This window comes from Fulmarus glacialis, unplaced genomic scaffold, assembly GCF_000690835.1.
Source record: "Fulmarus glacialis isolate BGI_N327 unplaced genomic scaffold, ASM69083v1 scaffold10764, whole genome shotgun sequence".
Taxonomy (NCBI): Eukaryota; Metazoa; Chordata; class Aves; order Procellariiformes; family Procellariidae; genus Fulmarus; species Fulmarus glacialis.
In genome coordinates this window covers 39,081-63,270 of record NW_009208696.1, presented here as the reverse complement: position 1 = coordinate 63,270, position 24,190 = coordinate 39,081, and the positions used below count along the sequence as shown (strand labels likewise).

General features: G+C 43.0%; 1 pseudogene; it reads right to left on the bottom strand.

Annotated features, from left to right (window-relative positions):
- Nucleotides 1–7,082: 7,082 nt before the first annotated feature.
- On the bottom strand, nucleotides 7,083–18,390 carry LOC104072115 (annotated as a pseudogene).
- Between the last annotated feature and the right edge of the window lie 5,800 nt (nucleotides 18,391–24,190).

The window sequence follows — 24,190 nt, the reverse complement described above, 5'->3', positions numbered from 1 at the left end:
TAAGTGACAGTTTATCCAGGACATTATTTTGTGTTTCTTATTTTACCCTAATTATTTTGGTTCAGTAGATTTATACCAATAGCTGTTACAGATCTTCATGCCTTTGTCTACCCTCTTTGTTGTGATCCCAGCCTTCTAGGAAGCAGATGTGCACTGTAAGTAACCTTTTCTTCTGCCACACTGCCTAAAAGCATATTGTGCATCCATACATTGCGGTATTTTTTTGCTTAAGCAAATTAGCACAGTCTTTATAGCATTATATATATATCCACAGCTTGTGGGATTTTTCTTTCATTTTTAACATTGGAGGAAGTTCATGTTTATGTTCCTGAGTGGCTTGAAATGTCTCAATGTTTTCAGAATCTCTGCCGGCCAGAAATTTCTACATCCCCAAGGTACCACAGGTAGATCAAAGGATCACAGCCTACTCTGACCTCCACAGGAACACGTGTGGGCCAGGGGCTGCTCCGGTCACACACAGACCCCTTTTACACCAGGCTGGGTCTGTGTAATGGGTTCACAGACCCTTTGACTCCAGGCGCAGGGTCGAAATAGGCATGTTTGCATGGGCAGTGTCTGTGGCAGGAATGACAAGTTTCAGATGAAAATCTTTTTGTTGTGGTTGTTGAACTATTTCAGGAAAAAAATAGTCTTCAAGTGTTTTGTGCTATTGCCTTTTGATACTGCGTAACACTGAGCACCCTTTCTGCAGGAAGACAGGGTGTGTACCAGCATTCAATTAACTCAGTGCATGATTGAGAGAGGAGTACAAACTTTGACAACAGTGACCAAAGGAAATAAATTAAGTAGCAGCAACGTACACAGCAAATGATTAGAGAGACAGAAAACCTTTCCTTCCTCCCTGAGACAAGTGTAAATTAAGACTGTGTGGAAAACATGGCAACTAGACAAATTGCCCATTTTCAAGGCACCTACCAGGCTTGGCCCATGGTCCAGTATAACAAACCCCGAAGGCAGCAGACACAAATAGTTTTCCCAGCAATCCTGACACACAGTCTACCCATCATCCATAATGCCTTGTTTCCCAGGGAAGGATACTAATGAAGAAACCCACCTTTAAGTAAGGAGAAAGGGCAGAATTAATTGCTGCTGCTGTAAAACACACTGTACAGATTACAGTGGCACATTCCTGCAGCTGTGGGGCTTGGATCCCAGGATAGTACCTTGTCTACACGAATTGAAACTATGGGGCCAGGTTGTGCATCAACATACAATTTCTATACCACTCTCACCAGTCAAGTACTATTCTACATGGGATTCTGGTCGTGGTTTCACTGGAGACAACAGCAAGACTGTCACTTGTATCAGGAAAGCCAGGATTTCTACAAAAATCAGTCAGGAATGCTGTTTGTGGTCTGTCAGTAAATAATTATTTCAGTAAATAGAATATTTGCTGTATGGAAATGGATCAAAGTTTTTTTCTTTGAGTCAATAATTAGGGTCTTTTGAGAGTTCCCCCCTCCCTCCCTTCACCCCGATCAACTGTCCCCTGAACTTAGTGGATACCTTTCAAGAGAGAAGAATGGATTTTGGATCTGGTACTTCATGGCAGATGGTAGAAAGGACTACCAGAAAGGAGCACTCCTTACTTAGAGGTCAGAGGACATCTTCCCATCCCTTTAAATGGCTTAACAGCTCTGTAAGAATAACAAATCTATTTAAAATAGGAAATCAGAAGGAAATAAAGCTGTGTCAGGCAACATTAACGCTCCCATGTGCAATTTGACCTTGGACAGCTTGTCAAATCTCTTGTTCAGCTCATTCATCATTATTCTGAGCTGTCATCATGAACACCCTTGCTCATTAATTATACATTAACCTCATTCATGACTTTTAATCTATAATGGGTCAGGATGTTTAAAAATAATTAAATAAGAATGTGCAATGGTAATAAGGATAATACCTGTACCAGAGTTTAGGACATCTGACTGCAAATTAAAAATAGGTGATGCTGAACAATGAAATGGGAAATAAAACAAAAACAAGAAAGGAGAGGTCTCCAAATCTCCAACCTTGCATTTAGAACAGTATTAGCTTTAAAAGATTCCCAAAATACGCAGCTTGTAGGCTTCTGACTTTTTTTTTTAAACTTACAAAATGAGCATGAGTTTTCAGGGCAAGGAAATGTGATCTGCTGTAAGCAGATTAGTGGATCAAACTGCTAGGCACTAGCTCAGGTAAAATAGGGATGGGTTCTTGACAATATTCAGACTCTCTTCTGCTGGTCAAACTGCCAATGCTCCCGTTTGGTGGGTGCGTTTGCTGGGTGGAGTGTGCTGGCTGCAGGAGATGACATTGTCTTCAGAGCCCACCCTGTTCCCACAGGGTGGTGGATCCCTGTCCCGGAGGCTGAACCAGTTCTCAGTGGGTCTTCTAACCTATGCAGCGGCTCGACTTCCAAGCAAGCTGGGATGAGAGCAATCCTATGAATCTGTCAGTCAGTTCTTTATGCTGAATATTGGATTCAACAGAGGATTCACCTCTGTGTTTCCACCACTGATAATGTTTTAATTCTGAAATTATCATATATTGTTTCTTCCTATAATTAAATGAGTTTACTGGCGCACCTTGCTTTCCAATATCACAAAGGGCTTTTCATACCGTGGCTGTTGTCTGCAGTAAGCTGAAAGTGCCAAGGTTTCCAAAACAGGCTTGAAGCGGAAATAAAATTTTATACCCAAGGAAGAATTACGACACGCCACATAACATTTCAAGCTAAAATAATGTTTCATCAAAGATTTAGGGAACAAGGACTAGTTTTTTAAACCTAACTAAGTCAATGAATCTTATATCCCATATACTGCTATACATTATGTTCTGAGATACATTTCACTATGCTAACTCAAGGCTGTTCTAGTGAGGTTGCTTCAAAGAAAAAACCCTCAACTGAGAGGACACTTCACTGACCTACTTTAAAAGAACTTGTGAAACCCACCAGCACAAGCATGCCCAGGAAGGTTGTCAAAGAATATTACACTGCCTGTGAAGTACTTAATGAATTTCAGAATGGTAAATTATGGAGTTCAATAATGATAAATTACAGAGCCTCAAGGATATACAGAAGGATTTACCTTAAAGAGAAAAACCAGAAGAATTTGTCCCAGCTATAAGTGGATGCCATTTGAAGTATCCAGACTATGCTTTATTATTCCCGGAGAAGCTAGGAAACCTTCATAAATCATTTTTGACCACATCCAGAATTTTCAAAGGACTCAAGAAAATTAGGGCTAGTATCTGGTGAACTTCAGTAGAGACTGGGTACCTAACTACCTCGGAGCACTTGGAAAATCCCTGTATCTGAACAGCTGGATTCTGCTCAGCTCTAGCAAAATCCATGTATTTCATAGCTCTGAAGTACTCTGTAGGATTTTAACCTTAAAAATGCAAGGTGCTTAATCTGATTGCCTACTGAGTTTAAGAGGACTCTGCCTATGGCATTAAATAACAGAACCTTTGTGTAACCCACTGGTCACAGGTCCCTGTTGTGTGGCATCCACAGAGGTGGGGGGTGTTAAAACCCACCCACCCAGCCGTGCTCTTCTCCCTCCACTGCAGCAGCTCGTGCTTTTAACTCCAGACATCTCGGGGCAGGTTAGCCAAGGTAGCCATCATCACATGTTTACACTTATAAACTACCTTTTCTCTGATGATCTCAAAGCGCTTCACATCCATTAATTAAACTCTAAGGGCTTGGTAATAGGTTGAGATGAATATTTTCTGCTGTCCCTCAGGTAAAATAGCAGTTTTGCTTAAACATGAGCAGCAACTGGCTTTAAACCTAGAGAATCTGTTTTTATGAGCAATCACAGATCTGTGATTGTAGTAAGAAGTACGATTACGTGGGATGGACTCCGTTTGTGCTGAAATGGGAAAGGAGATTACTTTTTCATTCAAAATACCTTTATTCTAATGTATTTCTTTCTTAAACTGAAGTGAGCATATTGGACTATTTATTCCCAAATGGAATTTCAGCAGTTGGGGTTACTGAGAATTTAGTCCCTGAAATGTATTTTTTTCCTGTTTCAGAAAATCCTGTTCCGCATGTGATCAGAATCATAATTAAAGGACTTTTCTGTATATGTAATGCTTCCAAGTTGACACATCTAACCATGTATTTGGGCAATGTAAAATCAATCCAGTATCAGTAAAGCAACAGGAGTAGTTGTTGTTTTTTTTTTTAAAGGGATGTTAGTTCACACCTTATAAACCAGCTCTAATTTCCATTGTTGGGGAATATTGTCTTTTACTCAGAATTCCGACTTGAGGTGCGGGACCAATGAATAGAAATTCATAAAGGCAGAATTTCTCCTCTGTGGGAGGCATCAGTGTCTTTTACTCAGAATTCCGACTTGAGGTGCGGGACCAATGAATAGAAATTCATAAAGGCAGAATTTTCTGTGGAAGGCATCAGTATTTTAGAAAAGAAAGAAGGTGCATCTGTAAAGAGGAGGAGTATTTTCAAACTTTCTGTCTGCAAGAAAAATAACAGAAATCGTATCTTAAAAATAAAGAGCCATATTTGGAAGCATAATTAAAGGGATAACATGTTCCAAGCCCCAAAATGTCATCCCTTCTCTGTGCCTCAGTATCCCCTTCTCTAAAATGCACATCATGACAGTAGCCTGTTTGGTGAAACACTTCTGCACCACCTCGTAAAAAGCATCACCCAGAAGCTTAGTTACTGTTATTGCAAGTGAACGTGAGTAATTGTTTCAGATAAAATGACAGACTTCCATAGAACCACTACATCCTTCCAGCCTGAATCCTGCGACACCAAAAAGATATTCCCTTCCCATCCCAAGACCACAGTTAGACCAGCCGTGATCTGTTACACCTGAATGGTGTAGCAGTGATAGTCATTTCAGCTGGTCTACGTGTATTTCTTCTGTTCGAATGCATAGCATTTTTCTTAATTATTTCTGACTTCTCATCCAGCATTCTATAAGCTGCTTATGAAGAAAAGAAAATAAATAATTCAACTTCCACTTATTCCAGGAGGAGACTGGCTGTTCTAATCTATCCTTAGAGAATAAACAAGCTAGCTGCTCACATACAGCTTATTAGAGTGTGACAAATAAACATGTGCACAATATGGCAATGACAGTAAGGATGGGGAATACCAGAACTGTATTTTGGGCTGGAATCTGAGGCTGAGACCATTTCCACTTCCCTCCCAGGGGCTTGAAAGTTTGGTTACACTTTTGCCTGTAGCTGCAAGCCAGAGACTGGTAACAAATGTCAGTGCAATAAGGAGTGAGGAAGGAAGGACGGAGCCAGAGAGCGTGTCAGAGCGTGGATTAATTCCCCATCATGAGAGTGCTCCGGACTGCTTTGGGCAGTGCGTTCGGAGAGAGCTCTCAAATGAGTTAAAAGTCTGATGGAGAAATACGGTTCCTTGGCCACCCAGGAGCAAGACTGTCTGTTTAGGGTTTAAGGTAGTCTGTTGGAAATATTAATGTGTTAGGGCAGCACTCTGGGAAAGCTTCTGCACCTGCTTTAGAGAAACCTTTCAAAACACGTATTACTTACTGCCTCCAGGAATGTTCCTGTTTCACTTGGAACAAGTGTGGGATGAAACATATGAAGCACTTTTGGACCAAAATCTAAGTTTTCCCCTTTCCCAGGGATGGGGTCTGTGAATCTCTCGTGCTTTCTGTCTGACTTAACGAACCCTGAATTTCATCTTTTACTGAAGGATGATTGGGGCCTCACCCTAGAGGAGCCCACAGGTTGATGGATCAGGTGAAAGACAAGAAATGAGCTTGCACGCCTTGAATCCTAGGCAAGAGGTCTTACATCTAGGCCCTGGCACACTGACTGCAGTGGAGCAACAGGGGAGAATAATTTCCCCGACAATGTCTCCCTGAAGCCTCACTGCATCAGCATCTGGCCACGGCCCTGGGAGCCCTGCAGAGCTGTGGACCATCAGCCTTGCAAGGAGGTTGGGTTTGGCACTGAAAGCTGCAGCTCACTTCCAACACCACCGGCGCAATGGGGGCTGTTGTCCTCACTCGAAAATGTTTCAGAAAAATATAAAAACTTCAGATTCTTTCCTCTGAAACAGTAAAATATGCAATTGGATTGGAGTTGACTTCATCCACAAGAGAGATCTGACAATCTTGCTTGATGAGAGAGAGCTGCATGTGTCACCAGAGAGAAAGACAGAGTGTCTGAAGAAGAAGAAACCATCCATCTTACCACCCTGACCTTTCTGATAGCCAGCTAGTAGTATGGGCAGAGCTCTACAGATCACTTCAAAGCTTATTGCTCTGTTAGTCCTCTTTGATTGACAGATCACCTAATGGATAATAAATTACTGCCCTCCACTCGGATTGGGGGCTGCCTGCATGTTGCTAATGCTGATTTTTCAGAACTTACTATCACTCACTCTCTGCTTTTGCAATTTGAAGGGATGCAAGTTCAGAGACAATAAATAAATACAGAGGACTGGGATTTCAAGGGTACGTGTGGGGAATTAACAGCACGGCGTCCTCTGAATTTCAGCTCCTACGTCCCTCGGGCCTTTTTAAAAATCTTGCAGTCCCCTGCCACAAAGCCGGTTGCCTCCCCCAGGCACCTGGGGGTGGGAGAGCGAAGCCCCTGTCCTTGGCCTCTCTGCAGCTGGGGGGACCACACCGGGGCGGGGGGGGGGGTGCTCAGCGGGATGCTTGCCGCGGGTGCCCGCCTGAACCAGAGGAGAAAATCTCACTGCTCTGCAGTGAGATGAATCTGACAAAACTCCACCCGAAACCAGTGGTGCCTCTGCCAGGACGGGGCCCGACTCTCAGCTTTTGCTTAATTCCAGTCACAGTGACTTGCTTTGGCACGCGAGCAAGCGTGGAGCAGAGACTGAATAAAGACCTCAGGGTTTTGCCCATAAAAAGAAAATGAAGTGGAAACGCCTCTCTTGAGGTTGGAGAGGCCAGGATTTTCTGGGTCACCGAGAGTACCGCAAGTCAGCGACGCTTTCCTCAAGGGCTGCTGTCAGCCCCATCGCTTCCGTTAGTTCCGCCATGTGTCAGGATGCAATTAAAAAAAAAAAATCCCTCTTTCACACTCACCTTCGGGACCGGTGGGCTCGTCGCCAGCGCTGGGGATGAGGCGCTCCAGCTGCTGGTCCCACCGGTACCCGCAGTGCGAACACCAGAAAGTGTAAGCTAGAAAAAGCAACAGAAAAGCTCCATTCTCACACGGGCTAGATTTTCCAAAGAGCTCTGTGCAGATGGAGCAGGACGTTTTTAAATGTATTAGCAAACTATTCCCTAATCTTAGGGCATTGCTTTCCTGAAAGATTGAGGGTGTGGACAGGCTCTGACATTCAGCAGTGTCATTTTGAGTCTAATTTTGCATGTAATTTTGCACAGCTTTCCTGAAGGCAAAGGACCTTCCTCCTGTGCCAGGGATGTCCCCTAGGCACCGTGGTCGGGGTGCTGTTGCTGTACGTTCATACATGCCTGAGATAGCTTTAGTTAGGGCTGTGGAGAAGGGAGCACCTGTATAAATCTAAAGAATTTGGGGGTCAAAAGAAAAGATACTCCTCCCCAAAAAGAAACCAACCCACTCAGCTGGATCCAAACTGGTGCTGGTGGAGCTACACCATTATCGCTGGGCACATGCAGCTTCTCTAAATCTCCCTGTCCCCGCATTTCCTAGGGTTCTTGCATGGTGCACCAACTGTTTTGAGACTTTCATTTTAAATTAGCAAATTAAAAGCACCAACCGCAGAGGCACCATCAGCATGGCAGGTAGCTCCCACAGGTTGGGTCTGTCTTTTCTGGTAGGTGCGGGTCTTTAGTCCCAGGGTCATGCCTTTTCCATACACTCTGAGTTTTCTCTCTCATTCCCCCCAGCTCCAGCCCCCGGTCTCTGGTACCAGCTGCCATCACCATTTCACACATTTTCAGACTTGGGCATTCTGCAGGCAGCAAGCTTGGGATGGAGGTGCCGACCTCTCCTCTTGCTGCCCTGCACCATCCCCGTTGCTCCTTATAGCCACCACTAGATCTCTTAATTCTTCACCCATGAAGCTGTGAATTTTTGGGACAGACAACATCTTTCATTGCTTTTGTGAACATTTGCATCTCAGAAAATCCAGCCCAGTGGGGTTTGGTGCAAGTCTGCATCTCCAGCCCCTACCCCACTGCACATACTCAGAGCTTTCCTTACACGCACTCCTTTTCCCTCCTGACTGAGGGAACAGTGAGACCTTCAGAATGTGTTTATTTATGATATCTGTGTTACTTGTTCCTGTAACATTTATTTTTCTCTCTCTTTGGAAAGCACAGAAGTTCAACACGGGCCCTTAGAAACACAGCTGCTGTTATTTTGCAGCTGGGTGCTACTATGTGGAGAGCATCTGAAAAGGGAGGCTTGAACATAGGAAATTAATGCAAGTTTACATCACTGTGGAGAACAATATATGAAAAACCTGAGATGTAGATTTTAATCCAAGATTTTTAATATGAATATTTCATCCTGCAGCCTTTACAGTTGAATGGAGGTTTGGAAAAGTCCATCTATGTACAGCTCCATGGAGGACAAGACAGTATTTACTCGTTTCTTTCTCAAATGACGGTAAGCCTGGTGGGTTACAGAACATAGCCCATCTTTATATCCTCAGTTTAGGAATGTGCTATGGCTGTTCAAGAGAGCATTTATGTACACCAGTGAACTCTAAGTATAAGCTGAATGTTTAGCACATATTTCAGTGCTATCTTCACAGCATGGTCTATAGGCAATGTGTTCCCTTTACCCACGCTTCTTGCATTTCTGCATCCCTGTACTAAATCTTACGGCTTAAAAAGAAGGAAACTATGTTGCTTCGTTTACCAGTATCAAATATTTTTACTGAAGGTAATTTTTTATCGAGAGTTTGCTTATATAAGAATTAAACGCGGTATTCCATTAAAATTATTAAAAAATCTTTCTATAGCTCTGCTCTCTCCAATTCTCCTCTAATGTTCAAATCACATAAAATAGTAATGAGCATACATAGCCTTCTGCTGTTTTCATAGACAAGGCAGTAAAAGAGACAGTTGCTGTTCCCTTGAGTGCTAGCCCACGAATCAGAAAGTCTAATCAGCCACAGTGTCTGACACACTAGATAGCCCCTGTATTTCATTACTGCTATATTAAAATCTTTCCTATTTGAATTCTGTATTCTCTATTAAAAGGAGAGAGAGAGGTAGGAGAGATAATCAAAACAGGGCAAGAAGAAAGGACTTAAAGAAAAGTGACTCTCTCTTAACTCCCCCAGCCTGATGCTTTGGAATTCTGTTTCCAGTGCAAGAGCTGGTCTGAAAATGCCCGGAGCAAGTCCCTGCCATGCTGTGGCCGTCGTACACCCCGGGGCTGTTTTGTAAGAGTTCAGCTTTAGTGGCCTGGGTAAGACCCAGCGCTGGCTTGTGGTTCTGCCTTGCAGCAAATGCTCAGCGACAAGTGCAATGGTGTTTTTCACTGCTTGCTCACACCACTTGCCTATTGTGTCTTGCCTGCAATTGAATATTCGGGGTTCCCTCGGTTAGGTCCGAGGATTGCAGAGGGGCAGATGTTCTGAAGCTGCACTGTGGGTCAATGCAAAGGCAGTTTTCCTGGGAGAATCTGCTGCTGGGTGTTGCCAGCCGCTGACTGCCCACAGTGTGGAAGATGCAGCGTCGCTGCAGCCTTGCCAGCAGCGTGGCTGGTGTGCAGGTTTCATAAAAGCAACATCTTCCGACACTCTCAGATATAGGAGGTGCCTCTTTTTGTGCATCAGTCCACACTGATCTGTAAATTAGCCTGTGACAAAATGAATTAGATTTAATTTTGCATAGCTGTCCAATGGCATTACTACATTTGTTATTACAGAATTCTTTGAATCAATAATTTGACTGTGCATGCTTGCATCTTACGAAATTGAGAAAGATCAGTTCAATACCTGTAGGCAGTTGCTAAGAGTGGCACAGATGTATACAATATCGAACAATAGATGTCACTGTTATGCCAATAAAAATGGGTTATGTTTACAGTTATTGGTAGTTTCAACCTCCATTGCACAAAGCTGCTGAAGTGTAAAGCCAGGGCACTCACTGACACACGATACTTTTAAAAACATGAATCCTGCACCTCCTTGTGTTTTTTCATCTCTCAAATTACACACAAAAATTCTAAAAGATTTTAAAAGCCAGTTTAAACAAAAAGATATTTTCCTATGGCTTTATGCAGATTGGTCACGCAAGAATAGCACCAATACCCAAAAGTTACCATGAGTGGGAGAGAAAGAAGAAGGGATGTGGGAATCTTAACTGAGGAAATATCAGAGATGGAAACATTTCTGCTTAGACTCCTTTCTTTCAAAGGGGAGGGTGATGTATTTACTCTCCTCTCCCTGGAACAATTACCTGGAGGAGGGCATGTATGAGCTCACCAAAAGGCAAGGATCAGCTCATAAGCAGTAGTTTGTTGAGAGACAAGAAATGAGGAACAGGCATCACAGCCAACATCCCACAGCAGCAAAGTATCCAAGCGAAGTTTGAGCTCTAATGTCCTCTTTCAAGAGGTTCTTAACACTGCCTGAAATTAGTATAAAGTTATTAAAATTAGACTGCAAACAATATAAGAAACTCCAGACCAGCACGGTACCCTTTTGCTCAGCTGTAAGCAAGACCTGTGCAGAGTCAGCTCTCAGGTGATGAGCAAAACCAGTGAAGTCCAACAAACGAGGATGAGTTTAAACATCAATTTCAGGACGAGAGACAGAGGAAACTAGGCAGGTTATTACACAGCAGCTATTCACCAGCTACTCTTCTATTCCTCAATATCAAGAACTGCGTACACTGAGAGAAAACGTCTGTGCTCAGTGGTCGGAGGAGCTCTTTGTAGCCATAAGACAAGAAACAAAACGCTTCTTTGTGACCAACTGGTTTAGCCAGGAAAAGTAGACAAGCATTTGGGTGCACGGTGCTGTCATCAGCCTGGCGCCGGTCATTCGCGAGGAGGAAGTTTTTTGCTTCTTACCATGAGTTTGGAAGACATAAATTAATTCAAGCAAAACCTAAGTCTATAAAAATAAGAAAAGCCACATGGTAGATTTTCATCAAACATCTTTCATCCAGAATGTGAAGGAGACCAATTATCATTTCTGGATAGATGACACCTGAACTGCACACGCAAATAGGTGTTCTTTCAAACAAACCCACCAATGTTATGTACATTAATGCCAAACCTTTACCATGCAGATTTGCTCACACCTACTCAGTATTACAATGAGGAGGGCAGCTCCCTCCATCCAGTCCAATGCCTGAGGGAATTGCCAGGAATTTTCTTTCTAGTTTGCACACAAGACTGTGCTGCTACTTGGACAACATTGCGATGCAGATGGAAACATTTCTGTGCTTATTTACCTAACTGCTGCAAGTTTTGCATGTAAACAGGATCCTTATATCTCAGCTTTCCTCTTCTCTGGTGTATTTTTTCCTCTTCACTTGAAATCATCTCCTTTCATGTCACATCCCAGTCTCTTGCTGAGGAAATGATTAGGAGGTCACAAGAAGAAGAATGACTCAATATAAAAGTAGAAACAAGAGAAAACTTCAAGGAACAATCTGAGGAATAACAACATTTTTTCCATCACATATTCCTTGTATGCGTTAAAGGAGCGAGAGAGGCAGAATACCAGGTGAATTGCTTCAAAACATAATGTCTTTCAACATACCCTATGAGATATTACCTTCTTCTGTAGAAAAATAAAAGGAAAATGATACAAATACCTCATAAATCATAGCTGAGGTGCATATTTCAAAGATTCACAGGATTCTAGTACAAAGTAGGAAATGCTATGGTTTGCAATGCAATGTTGCCTGATAGCACAGAAGAATTTCAGCCACAGGCTTTCAGCTTGGGAAATGTAGGTATGAAAATTCAGTATTTTACATGTACTTTTATAGCACCGAGATAAAGCACGCTCCTGGACACAATGACATCGAAAATGCAAAATCTTAGCATCTGCGAAAGTACAAATATTGATGTGCATCACTAAACATATGTTGCTGACTAAAGCTATTATTAGCGACAACAGTCATTCTCTTCTCTGGAAAATCCCAGTTGCCTTGGGCTTTGTCTGAGCAGAAAACCAGAGAAAAATCTGAATAAAACCTTGTGGGTTAGCCTCATGATAACAGGCTGAGCTGTAATACTCAGATAATAATAAAGCCAAAAATGCAGGGCTAAATTCAGCCATGCTTACTTGATGCTAAATTGAGCAAATTGCATACTGCTTGCTGCAGAGGCAGGCCCAGAAGGTGTCTTGTTCTCCCAGATGGTCTTTGCAGAGTAGAGATTATTTTGATCCATTCACTGCAGCTCCCATTTTGACTGACGCTTCAGAACTGAACTGGAAACTCCAGATGCTGCAGTTTGGGAAGCTGGGGGCTCCTACTGGGGTTGAATCCCCCTGGTTTCCTATCGCACAACGCACACGACAAGCAGACCTTGTGCCTGCCTCTTTCACCCAGCTCTCCCCTTCCACCCTCCTACAGCAGCACGGGGCCACCTCCTCTCCTAGCTGCTGCACGCCCCAGGTGAGCTCTCCTACAACCACATCAAGCTGTGGGTTTTCTCAGCCCTCTGTATCGTTCCTCTGGACTTCCATAGAAACAGAGCCAAGTAATGATGTCTTCAAATGGTCAACAAACCACCCGGTTATCAGAGGTATTGAGGAAAGGGGTTACCTTTGCACAGGCCTGATCACAAGTGCCTGAGCCAGGAAGGTTTAAGCAGAGTTCTACTGCCAAAGTCAAGCTTTTAAACATCCTGTTTCTGGTTCCAAAATTCACGAGATTAACTTTCTGTAAATATTTTTTTCAGCATGGTCTCCCAGCTTAGGAGCATTTAGATTGTAACTTTCCAAGTTTTTTCCTGCTACCAAGAAATGGAAAAGATTAATTAACCCCCCAAAAAGTAGGATTCCAACAATTAAATAATTCTAGAACGTACAAGAGGAATGAAAAAACTATATTTCATGAGACATGAGAGCTGGCAATGCTGGCAGAAATTTTGAAAGGAAAGATTATAAGATACACGCAACAATATTACTGCTGACTGCCTGGTATGGAAAGTCACAGCTAGAAAGGCAGTTTGAACGGGAGGAGTGGTTGGGAAGGCAAGTGGATGTGAGAGCAGAGGGCAAAGCAACCGAATGTTTCAAAAAACTAGTGGACGAATCAATTTTATTTTTCAGCTGATGCACACGTTACGGGTTGAACTGTCCTGACTGTTCAAGGGAGCATATGGGCATTCAGTTGCTTTAGACTGAGGGAATTCAAACCTTTGAGGGCTGCACAGGGAGAACATGCAAGAGTTGGAAGAAGCAATGAGGAAGCCTAACGAGGAGTTCAGCAGAGACTGAATCAAGCTATGGAGGCACTGCAGCGCTGCTCTGACAAAGTTAACCGGCAAACACTAGAGAAGTGTGGAAAATAAGAATATATTTTACAGCCAAAGCTGTTCCAAGCTCAGAACTAGGAAGGTAGCAGCTGGAAAATTAGACCAATGTATATATGTTTGTCTGTCTGTCTCTCTCTCTCTCTAAATATAGTTGCAGTAGGAACTACTAACACTTGTTGACAGAGGAGGTTCTGAGTGTGTATGTTCAGTCCTTATGAAACACCGAAGTCAAGCAGAGGCATATGAAGTATTGGGAGGCGAGGGTGTAGCGCTCCTAGGTATAATGTCTCACTAGCAATGAAATCTCCCCTAGAAATTACACATGTAGGAAGAGAACAGATTTAAATTCTTGCAGCATAAAAGAATAGCAGTATTTGTGGTTAATTATCAGGCATTAAATGATTAGATTAACCAGGTTCTATTTATACAATGGTTGCTCTTCTTGTTCATTCAGCTACAATCAGTTATAAACAAAAATGCATCCCATAAAAGTGTTTCAGTTGTTTAACAGGCTAAGTGAATGGCTGACCTCACTAAAATTAATTAGGGATCTTTATTTAATTGAACATTCATGGTCACCAGAGCAATGCAAACCTAAAACCCAGCACACTTATCTGATTCTGGTTTCATTACAAAGGCATGCCTTGGCCAGTAAAAAATCGTATGAATTTTCATTGAATCTGTGAACCTTTATGGGTTGGGCTCTGTGGACACACGTAAACATGCTTAAACTGTATTTCCAAACCCAAAATACAAATGGATATTCTGTGGCTACAAACTCATGGAAACCAGGCAGAAGTCATGCTTAAAGTCCAGGTAATAGGAAGAAAGGGTTCTGCACTCTCTACATACACAGGATTTATATTTAGAAAGCAAAGGGAAGTATGTAAATGAAGATCATCAAAGAAGGAAAAGAGGTTAATCAACACTTCACATAACCACAACAATGGAAAAAAAGGCTAATTTAGTTAATTCCTTTTGCATCTGCTTTAGAAAGCAGTAGGGTATGCTCATGAGTCACCTTCTGAGCTTAGCTGCAAACAGTCTCCCGAATGTGTGAGTATAAACAAAGAGAGAATAAAATTCATTTTCCTACTCACTGCAAACCATCCCGCCCTGATATGACTTTGTTCCAGCTCATTAAAACTGTGTTTCTAGAACTGTGCCCAACTCAATTAATTCATAGCCCTTTTTGCCAAAACAGTTCATGCTCAGGATTTATAGCTAACGCACGGCCCCAGCATGTGAACAGTGGGAACTTAGACCCGGAGTAACGACCACAGGCAGCCAAAAGAGTGAATCTATCACATGCCTTGTGTGGAAAACACATCCTACACCCAGCTAAAAGGGAGCCTGCCAAATAATCCCAGGCAAGGGACCATGGAGCCAGTGTGCTTTCACATACTGTACCCCGTGGTGGGGTACCTGGCTTCACAACCTGCTGCCCTACTATGTCCAGCACCTCAAACAAGAATCCAAAAGAAATGCTAAGGAAGGAACCTCAAAGAAGTTTCTTTTCAGAAAGGAGAAAACCCTTTCATGGTAAAAACCCGCTGGAAACCACACACTTTTATCTTAACCTGGCAAGTAGTACCTATGTCCCATTGCATCTCCGAACACTACGAGCTGCTGAAACTAGGAATACCAGAACAAGCAGGATGCCAATAAATAAATGCTCGTAAAGTGCACTGAAGCTGAAAAGCACGGCATATTATTACTACGAGATGACCAGCATTTAAACAATGTTTGGTGTCTCATAATTTCATCACTGAAAACAAATTTCTGGCTTGGTTGAAAGGCTGCTGAAGTTCTTCCGTTGTTTTTATCAGACTTCAGATCAGATGTTTAAAATGTTCACTAGCATAAACTGGTGGATGGGACCGACAGCCAGAGAGAGCTCAGATGGCATGAGAAATGGAGGGAGATTATAATCAATTAATTAGGTATGATTTATACCGTTTAATTTCTTCCACTTACTTGTTATCCTTCCAATATTTTATACTAATTAAGTTCCAAATTGAATAATAAGCATAAATATGTGCCTGATGCTTTAACCCCTCTACCAAGAGCAGGTTTTGCAGGGTTTCCCATCTGGGGTGACGCACCAGTCTGGGGCTGCCGCTCCCTGCGTGCTGCTACCGCGCTGATATGCGCTATCAGATGGTGCTTCGTTGGATGCAGCTTTCCTGACCCTTTGATTTGGCAAGTCTCCTCTCATCAGACCTCTGACACAGGGCACTGACTCCCCTGCTTCCCTCTGAGAACCTTGCAGGCGTATCTTCTCCCCACCGGTCAGGCAATTGCCATGATCTTCAGTCTGATTTTTATGAAGGCAGGTTCTAGCATCTTTTTCTTTTAATGTCTCATGAGAACATAGTTAAGAAAGAAAGATAGAGAGGGAGAGGGGGAAAAAAGTGAGCTGATGCTATAAAAAAGCCACTGCTTATGCCATGACAAGATAACCCTCATTTTCCCAAATGTATCATGCTCAGAAATGACAGCACTTTGCACTCTAACGCCTTTTTAAATCACTTGAAATGCCTCCTACCCTGGGAACGTGACTTTCATTTTGGTTTCACAGAGTTTCACAGAGCCCTGGAGCAGGGCCCAACTAGGGAGGTACATATATGTGAGTGTATATATATATTACAGGCATGAGGTGGAAACCTGCCCAGATGAGGTGAGATACATTTTCTGTAAATTCTTGCCTTTCCTACAGGTTAGATCCTCACAACTGCACAATTTTACTTTCTGCAGTGAAAAATACCTGGAAACAACTATTTTCTTACATGTCTAACCCACTATTTTCGAGAAAAAAACCAACCAGAATATCCCTGCAGACACTATTTAAGATCTTTTAAGCATTCGAGTTGTTGCGCAGCTGATGCAGTAGCATCATAACAGCTCTCATTTTGCAGCAGTTTCAGGGTCCAGGGGTCTCCAGCACAGCTTACAGTGTACAGGATCTCTTCGTGCAGCTCTGGTTGCTGCTCTGTTCTTCCTTGCAAAGAGCTGACCGGAATAATCTGACTTTTTCTTGGATCTTGGTCAAGATGCCAATTTTTTGACCCAGGACTGATTCAAACTGTGCAGTGTAAAAATCTACATTGTAGTCTATTTCCCCAGCCACTTCTAAGAATACTTTCAACCATCACGGCGATTCCCGATGCTCCTCCATACGCATTTTCTCATCCACCTCTGTTCTCTTCTGTGTTTTCCCCCCCAGCACTGAAAATAAATAACTGGGGCGAGACTTCCTTGCCTGCCTGAACCCCAAATAGCTGTAATTCGGCTGTCCTGGGACAGTTCTCAATAGTCAAGGGTTTCTTCACATCTTTCAGCCGATGTGGGAACCTGAACACCTCCTGACAGGGTTGTCCAAGAGAATTTAAATTCACCACTAGCTCCTTCATGCAGTTGGCATACCGTAGGGTGTTAAGGGTGTGCTTGCAGGATCTCATTCCTGGGGAGATGGTGGCAATCATGCAGGTACAGGAGTTTTCGCCTATAAATGAGTCCCTCAGGACCTGGGCAAGTTTGCTAGCCCTGAACGGGGTGTGGGCTCTGTTACGCCCCAATGCCCGGATACACTCCTTCAGCGCCAAGAGGCTCTTATTAATATCAGCCCTTGCCAGCCTTGTTTGCCTGTCTGCGGTGGAGATGTCAGCTCCTCACTCATTCCCAGCCAAATCAATCAGGGAAAACTTGGCATACAAATGCCCTCTCTTCTCGAGTATGATCTGGAAGATGGCATGGCTCTGGGAGGAGTGAGTGTTGGCAGAAGTCTTGCCTGATGTGTGACACTTGCTACCCATTTAAATTAGCTTGATGACATCTTCCATGCTGGTGACTTCTTCCTCCCACAGCCCCACCACTTGGATCTGCTGTTTACCATCTTCCAGCACTCTCAGCCGCTTCTTCCAGTTCAGAAGGCCAAACACTTTTCTCCTATAAATCTCAAAGAAGACCCCATAGACTCGAAGCTCCAGTTTCTGGCAGCTGGGGTCCTGCAGCCTGCGGAAGACATCCTCAGTGACCAGGACGTAGATCCCTTTGGAGGGTTCAGAGTTCTTGACAGACAAACTTCCCCTCATGGTGTGGGTCTTGCCAGTGCTTGTCTGGCCACAGGCAAAGCAGGTAGCCATGCTCCCCTGGAAGATGGTCTCCACCAGGGGCTGGGCGGCGTGCCTGTACACCAGCTCATTGGTGGCACAATCACTGAAGGCATGGTCAAAGCGGAAGACCTGGTTGTCCAGGTACAACGTGAGGTCTAGCTTTTGCTTAGCTTCACGCACCATCACCATGTCCTGGCAGGGCACTGTCACCACATCGAAGTCATTGAGCTCAGCCTCCTGTCGGGCGCTTCTGAACACACACACAGATGCGATGGGGCCGGCACGGTGTGGCGGCCTGCAGTGCCTTGCAGTCCAGGTGGCTGCGGCACTTCTGGATCACGGCCATCACATCAGTCCTGGGGTGGAGCAAAGCAGTGGCCAGCTGGGCTTGCTGCTCCTGCATCCCCAGCCGCCGGCGTTCCCGCTGTTCTCGCAGCCTTTCTATCTGCCGCACACGTGGTGATGTCCACCTGGGTCTGCAGCCCCTGGAGCCAGGCCGGGTAGCCGCGGGGCCCCTGCTGTCCCCAGATGGCTTCTTCACTTTGACGGGCTGCGACAGCCATTCACTCACCAGGCTCTGGTCCCCTTTTGCTGACAGTGGGGCCTCGATGCTGGTCATGGATGTGCTCCTTGGGGCCAGGTGAGGATTGAGGGCAAAGATGAGCTGGAGATCCACCTGCTTGCTCTTGTTGGCCCCTTTCTCGAGCCACTCCACAGTGATGCTGGAAGTGCTTTCACGGAGCTCCGTCACCAGTGCCGGGTGGATGCGCCCATCGCTGTGCTTGATCTCCACATAGATGCCCAACTGGATGCGCCCAAACTCCCCAGCCATGCCGTCCCTGTGCCCTGGCCACAGCTCTGGGGTGGAGGTGCCCCCCTGGCCGGGGCAGGCAGGGCTGGAGCTTGGCCCTGGCCACTCAGCGCTGCCTTCGCCCCGCACCATGTCACAATGACCAGGGTGGGCCGCCCAGGGGACCTGTGGAAGGGGTCCAGCTTCAAGGTTGAAAATATATGTGTTTTTAAGCAGCTGCTGCGATGGGTGGGAGGAACATATAAAGCTGCCGTCACCTGAAGGGACCTATTTGAGTTTCCAGGCTGGCGTGCAGCTGCTGTGACACATCGTGTCTAATTAGATCAGTCACGTTGTGTTAAGCTAATACCGGTGACACAAGAATTTATAGCGGTGACACAAGCGCAGAGACTCAAGAGAGCCTTTTCATCCCGCAGTGACCACACAAAAATGCAGAAAACAACATGTTGCTTTCAATTACCTTGAACATAAATTTTGAATTCTTTTAAAAGACTTTGCATGCCTTGAAATCCCGCTTGAGAAAAAAAATGAGCTTAAAAGAAAATGAATGAAAGATAGAGTTGCAGTGTGAGTGCAGTGGGTACATCTGCATCCACAAGGAAGAATTTGATATCATTCTGATAACTGGAACAGCTGATGATATTTTTAATCCATTTCTGTAATGCTCTTCCGTCATCTGGATTCCTGAATAGAGAATTTCAAAGTTCTGGCTACAGGAATATCTTTTTAACATCTTGGCTTACATAAGATTTTTGTTTCATTTTGGCAGGTAGATTCAGACATTCAGTGACGAGGACTGTTACTTACAAAAATATTCAAATACCATAATAGTCCTCAGAAGAATGCTTGCAGAAATAGTGGTAAACTTACATAAGCTTGAAGTAAATAAAACCAATTCAGAAGGTTTATTTTAGAAGATACTTAATTATCTCCATTTGTTCTTGCCTTTTGACTGGTAATGATTAATTAAAACGATGAATTCAGGCAGTCTGAGATCACCAAAACTTAACAATAAGAAGAATCTTGGATGTCCTCATTTACCAACCCTCCTGTGGAGCCAAAACACCAATTAAGATGTGTTACAATTTTTTGAAGGAGAGCAATGAATAGTCACTCTTTTTGTCTGGAGATGTAGGCACCATGACTACTGTTGCTTTCAGCTATTTGTGCTTGACTAAATCCTCACGCCTTTGAATGCGCTTTATGTAATGTAAAGTATTTCAGAACATTTTTATGTGGGGAAATTATGTCACTGTTATAGAGAGATCTAGTTCTTGGGTCTCCATCTGAAAACGCCAGCCCGATGAAGGATGCAGAGTAGTAAAACGGCAGCAACTTGTTGGCTAGATTTTGGAGATAAAAGCCTGCCATGTACGCTGTTAGATAAGCTTGAAGAAATACAGCGCACCAGGGATATAGGGTAGAGCAAAGCTATGATTTTAAAGGCTTGTTCAGCTTTCCATGGCAACATAGTACGAGTCCTTGCTCACATTCTTTTGTCAGATGCAGAGGTCAAAACACCCTGGAGCAGCAGGCTGCAGCAGCATCCCGTGGACGGGCCAGAGCGATATAATGAAATCAATCCTTGTGGCAAACTGCCTTTTCTGTTTAATGGTTGGAGACCTTTTTAGAATCTCAGACGGGCATCAGAGTTCAGTCAAGCTTTTGCTTGAGGAATTTGACATTCGCTCTTGGATAGCTTAACGACTTTTATTCATCTGATGTTCCTAGAAGATACATATGCTGTAACATGTGCTCGAGGAACTCTGCAATCATACCCACCAAGCTGTGTAAGCAGTTGCTCATCTTGGTTTTAATTAGTGATATCGTTGTAAGAGAAGATGACTCAATTTCATAAAAGTATTGAAATAGCCCCAAATAACCAGCAATCTAATTTGGGAAGTGTTACTAGGCTTATTACAGCAGTGCTCAGAGAAAGATGGCTTTTTAAAGGAAACTAACTCATTGAGGGTTGCCACCGAATTTCAGTTAGATCGAGATTAATTTTCCAGTGCTCTTAGAATACAAATTTGCAGCCCAAATAAGCACTGAAGAAAAACAGGGGACTTCCAAATACTGTCCGTTGTACGTCCCCTGTATAGAAAAGGTAATATAACCTCAGAGTGGGGCCAGGATCATTCTGGACCTATGGTAATACACTTGGTAAATAAGACAACCACACTTCAAACCCTCTGACCCAAAAAGGAGCCAAAGACGCCAGTATTTCTCATGTTTGGACCACATGCTAAGTAAACAAAAAGATAAAATTGTTACATATTCATTTATTTACAAAACGTGCAAATTGCCAATGGTGTAACTCGCCAAAAAATAAACTCAGAAATGATGCTATTGATCAGGCACAATTTTTTGACCTTTTTTAGAGAAGCATGCTGGAGAATGTAAATATCCAAATATGTGTTTTAAATATGAATCTGCCATGCGACAAAACATCAAATCAGCTTTTTTATTGCGTTGTTGCAAATTGACACCTAGCAGCTGTTGAGCTCATTAGATCGCACCAGGCTTCTCTGCTTGTCTGGCACCGCCGCGCAACCTGAAGTTGATTTAGTCCTTCGTGATTTAGTTGATTTAGCTCTTCAGCCTACATCCCAGCCCCTCTTTCACAGTAAGCACTCATCAATTGTCCTTTCTTAAACAAACCACTAACTACTCTTTACTGAGAGCCCATCTGTTGAAATTCGAGTATTTTTATAACAATAAGAATGCGCTTGGATCTATCAGCATGTTTGGTTTTAGAGGAGATGGCTTCGATTTTCAGGTCATATATGTAATGATAATGGGTGACCTGTCATTAGCCCACAGATTTAACATTTTAATGGAAAATGGAGCAGCCTGATTTCCGGAGGCTAGAGATAATTGCAGACCTCAGTGAGTTCTGCTTCAGGTACGGGCATAAATTCATCACAGTGAGTATTAAAGGTAGGTACTCAAAACTAGAGCATACCTTTCAAAACAGCAATACTGTGCATCTGCTTCAGCCATTTATATAATGGATTAATCCTTGTGAGACAGCTCCTAGAACACGGATGATCAAACCCCTGTTTTTATAGGGACTTCAGCTGCCTCTGCACTGCAAAGAGATGCCACTAGGGGAAAACGGAGCAGCGGAGTTCTGCAGAGACTGTGACAGGCAAATACAGCGGCTAACTGACAAAGCAACTAGAAGTAAACATTTCAAATGCACTCATATTTGATCATTTTAATCAATTTAAAATAACCCGGGTTTTTTCCTTCACTTTTCTGATGCAATACCTTGTTGCTGTTGAAGACTTGAGGATCCTTAGTTGAGGCGTGGCCCCAGTTATGTCTAATTATTTGCCCTTGCATCTTTAAAAAATGTTTGCATAGGGCGATTTCATAATCCTAATAAGACACCCAAGCCTGCAAATTATAGTGCAGTAATTCACACCTGCTGCATTTAACAGCTCTCAGCCTTCAACCTTACTCTAACAGCGCCATCTTGTGAAGTACTGCACTATCAGTCACGCCCAGGAGTGCCTCGCTGCTCCCTCATCATGTTGGCATCTAATTGCTGAAGTAATCATGTGTGATTTTGTACACAAGAGAACTAAAATTTATGCAAGTGCCTCCTTTATAAAGAATATGCTTTTAAAAAAGAGAAAAGATTGTACTTGGCTTGAGATTACACGTTTTAAGCTCTGACAAATATTAATGGTTTTGATGGCTGTGCATTTACAAGCAGCTTTTATCATCCAACACAGATGGGGAAAATGAGAGATTAAACCAACACTATGATCAATTAACCGGTAATTTAAAAAAAGAAGTGTAAAATCCTCTTCATAAAGTACACGGGTGCCTGCACGCGTGTTACCTTAGAGAGGCGCTTAAGTCCTTGACCAATGCAGAATGTCACAGCCCCAGCCCTCACCTAAGGGAAGGGGAACCGCCTGCTCCCACAGCCGCCCTGGGATACCGGAGCAGTTTCCCAGGCCAACCCAAACACACGTAGAGACCAAAGCCCCCTTCCAGTTCTCCTAGCCAAGCGCCGTCTTAAATCCGGACCCAAAGGAAGAGGATGTTTTGATGTTAATTTAATCTGTTTTTCAGATCCCAAGTAGTAAATTAACATGAAATTACTGCTCCAACTTCCCTGTAGTGTCCTGGAGGGGAGAAGCACATATCCGGACAGAAAAGGCAGAACTGTTATCATGATAGGAGGTAGTCATCCTGTAATATATCAAAAAGTTTATATTGGATTAGAACTGAAGAACTGTCAAAAGGAAACTTTGCCGCAGACCCAGACGCTGGGGTTTGATTAAACCATTTGATTAAACCAGATTCAAGTCCGCAGATATTTTTAGGGATGGTTATTTATTGACTGGCATTAAGGTGGCATCTAAAGACTTTATGTTAAAAACAAGACTCCGTTGTGCTGAACAGCATGTAAATATTTCCAGAAAAAGACAATTTTTCTTCAGTGAGTTTTCTGCTGGGTTATAGACAGCAATGATAGAGTGGAGAGGGAAGGAAAGGAAGAGGACAGTGTCTCCAGAGAGGGGAGGGGACCGGTCTTTTTCCAGAGTCTTTAAAGCTTTTGTTTGCAGAAAAACCCTGCAACAGACTCTAACACATACTGTACAGTAGCTTAAAACCTTGTAACTTGTTCAAAATCCCTTCAAATAATTTGCAAACATACATGAGATTTTTTGTTTGTACTTTTTAAAATACTACCATATTAAGGAAGAAAGTAAAGGATTTGTACTCTTGCTACGAGTCATCAGAGAATAAAAGCAATGTGCAGCAGCAAAGATATAATGCACAGTCTGTTAAAAGAAGATGCTTTACTATCACAGGATGTAAAAAAAAAAAAAAAAAATCCCCACGTTTTTTATGTTGCTTTTCCACTGCTACCAAGCAAACTGTCAGCTCGCCCTACATGCAAAAAGCTGTGGTCGCAACGAGCAACATTAATACAGACAACCAGTCCTTTCTGTCAAAAACCACAGCATTCAGATGAAACGTGATGAGGCAAGTAACAGTTTGTATTTCACACTTCATGGGAGCTGTATGGATGCACAGATCTGCCCACAGACAAACTCCTTGCAAGACCAAAGTCCTGATCACAATTTGCAATTAAAAAAAAAAAAAAACCAAAACCCAAAAAACCAACACAAAACCCCCAAAACAAACCACAAGGGAAACAACTGCTGTTCTGTAAGTAGGAAAGCACAGATGGAGTCTACCATACTGAGGGGCCTAGAGGACTTGCATAATGTTGTGTGGAGAAGTGGGACCATTGCCAACTCCATAGATTTCTATTAGAGCTAAACTGTGCTTCTCTAAGCAATGGAAACAACTTTCATTCATCTTATGAAGTAATAAAAAACAAAGCAAAATAATTATTGTTGTCATAATAAAAGAGGATAAATTCCAGCAAACTCAATGAAAGTTGTGGATTACAATGAGTTACCGAAAAAAAAAAAAAAGAATGAAAGCAGTATATTCTTTTCTCAACATTTTAATGAGGCACAGTCAATTTTTGTTATTATGTATTTACTAGTGTCTTCCTGGCAGAAAGTAGTATTTAAAATTAACGTAAGTAATCTCAAAATCAGAGAGTGAACACTGCTAATTCATACAACAGTTTAGTTAGGTTTAATTCATTTCATAGTTAGAAACATTCTGTTAATGTTTAATACATCGAGAAGTTTTAGTAACAATCTCTTCCTAATTACTGAATCTTTCTGACTATCCTCATCTGGCTGAACGTGTAAACAGACTTGTTCTTAAATGCTCCAAGATCCCCTTTACAAGACTTTCATTAAAAAAAATTATGGAG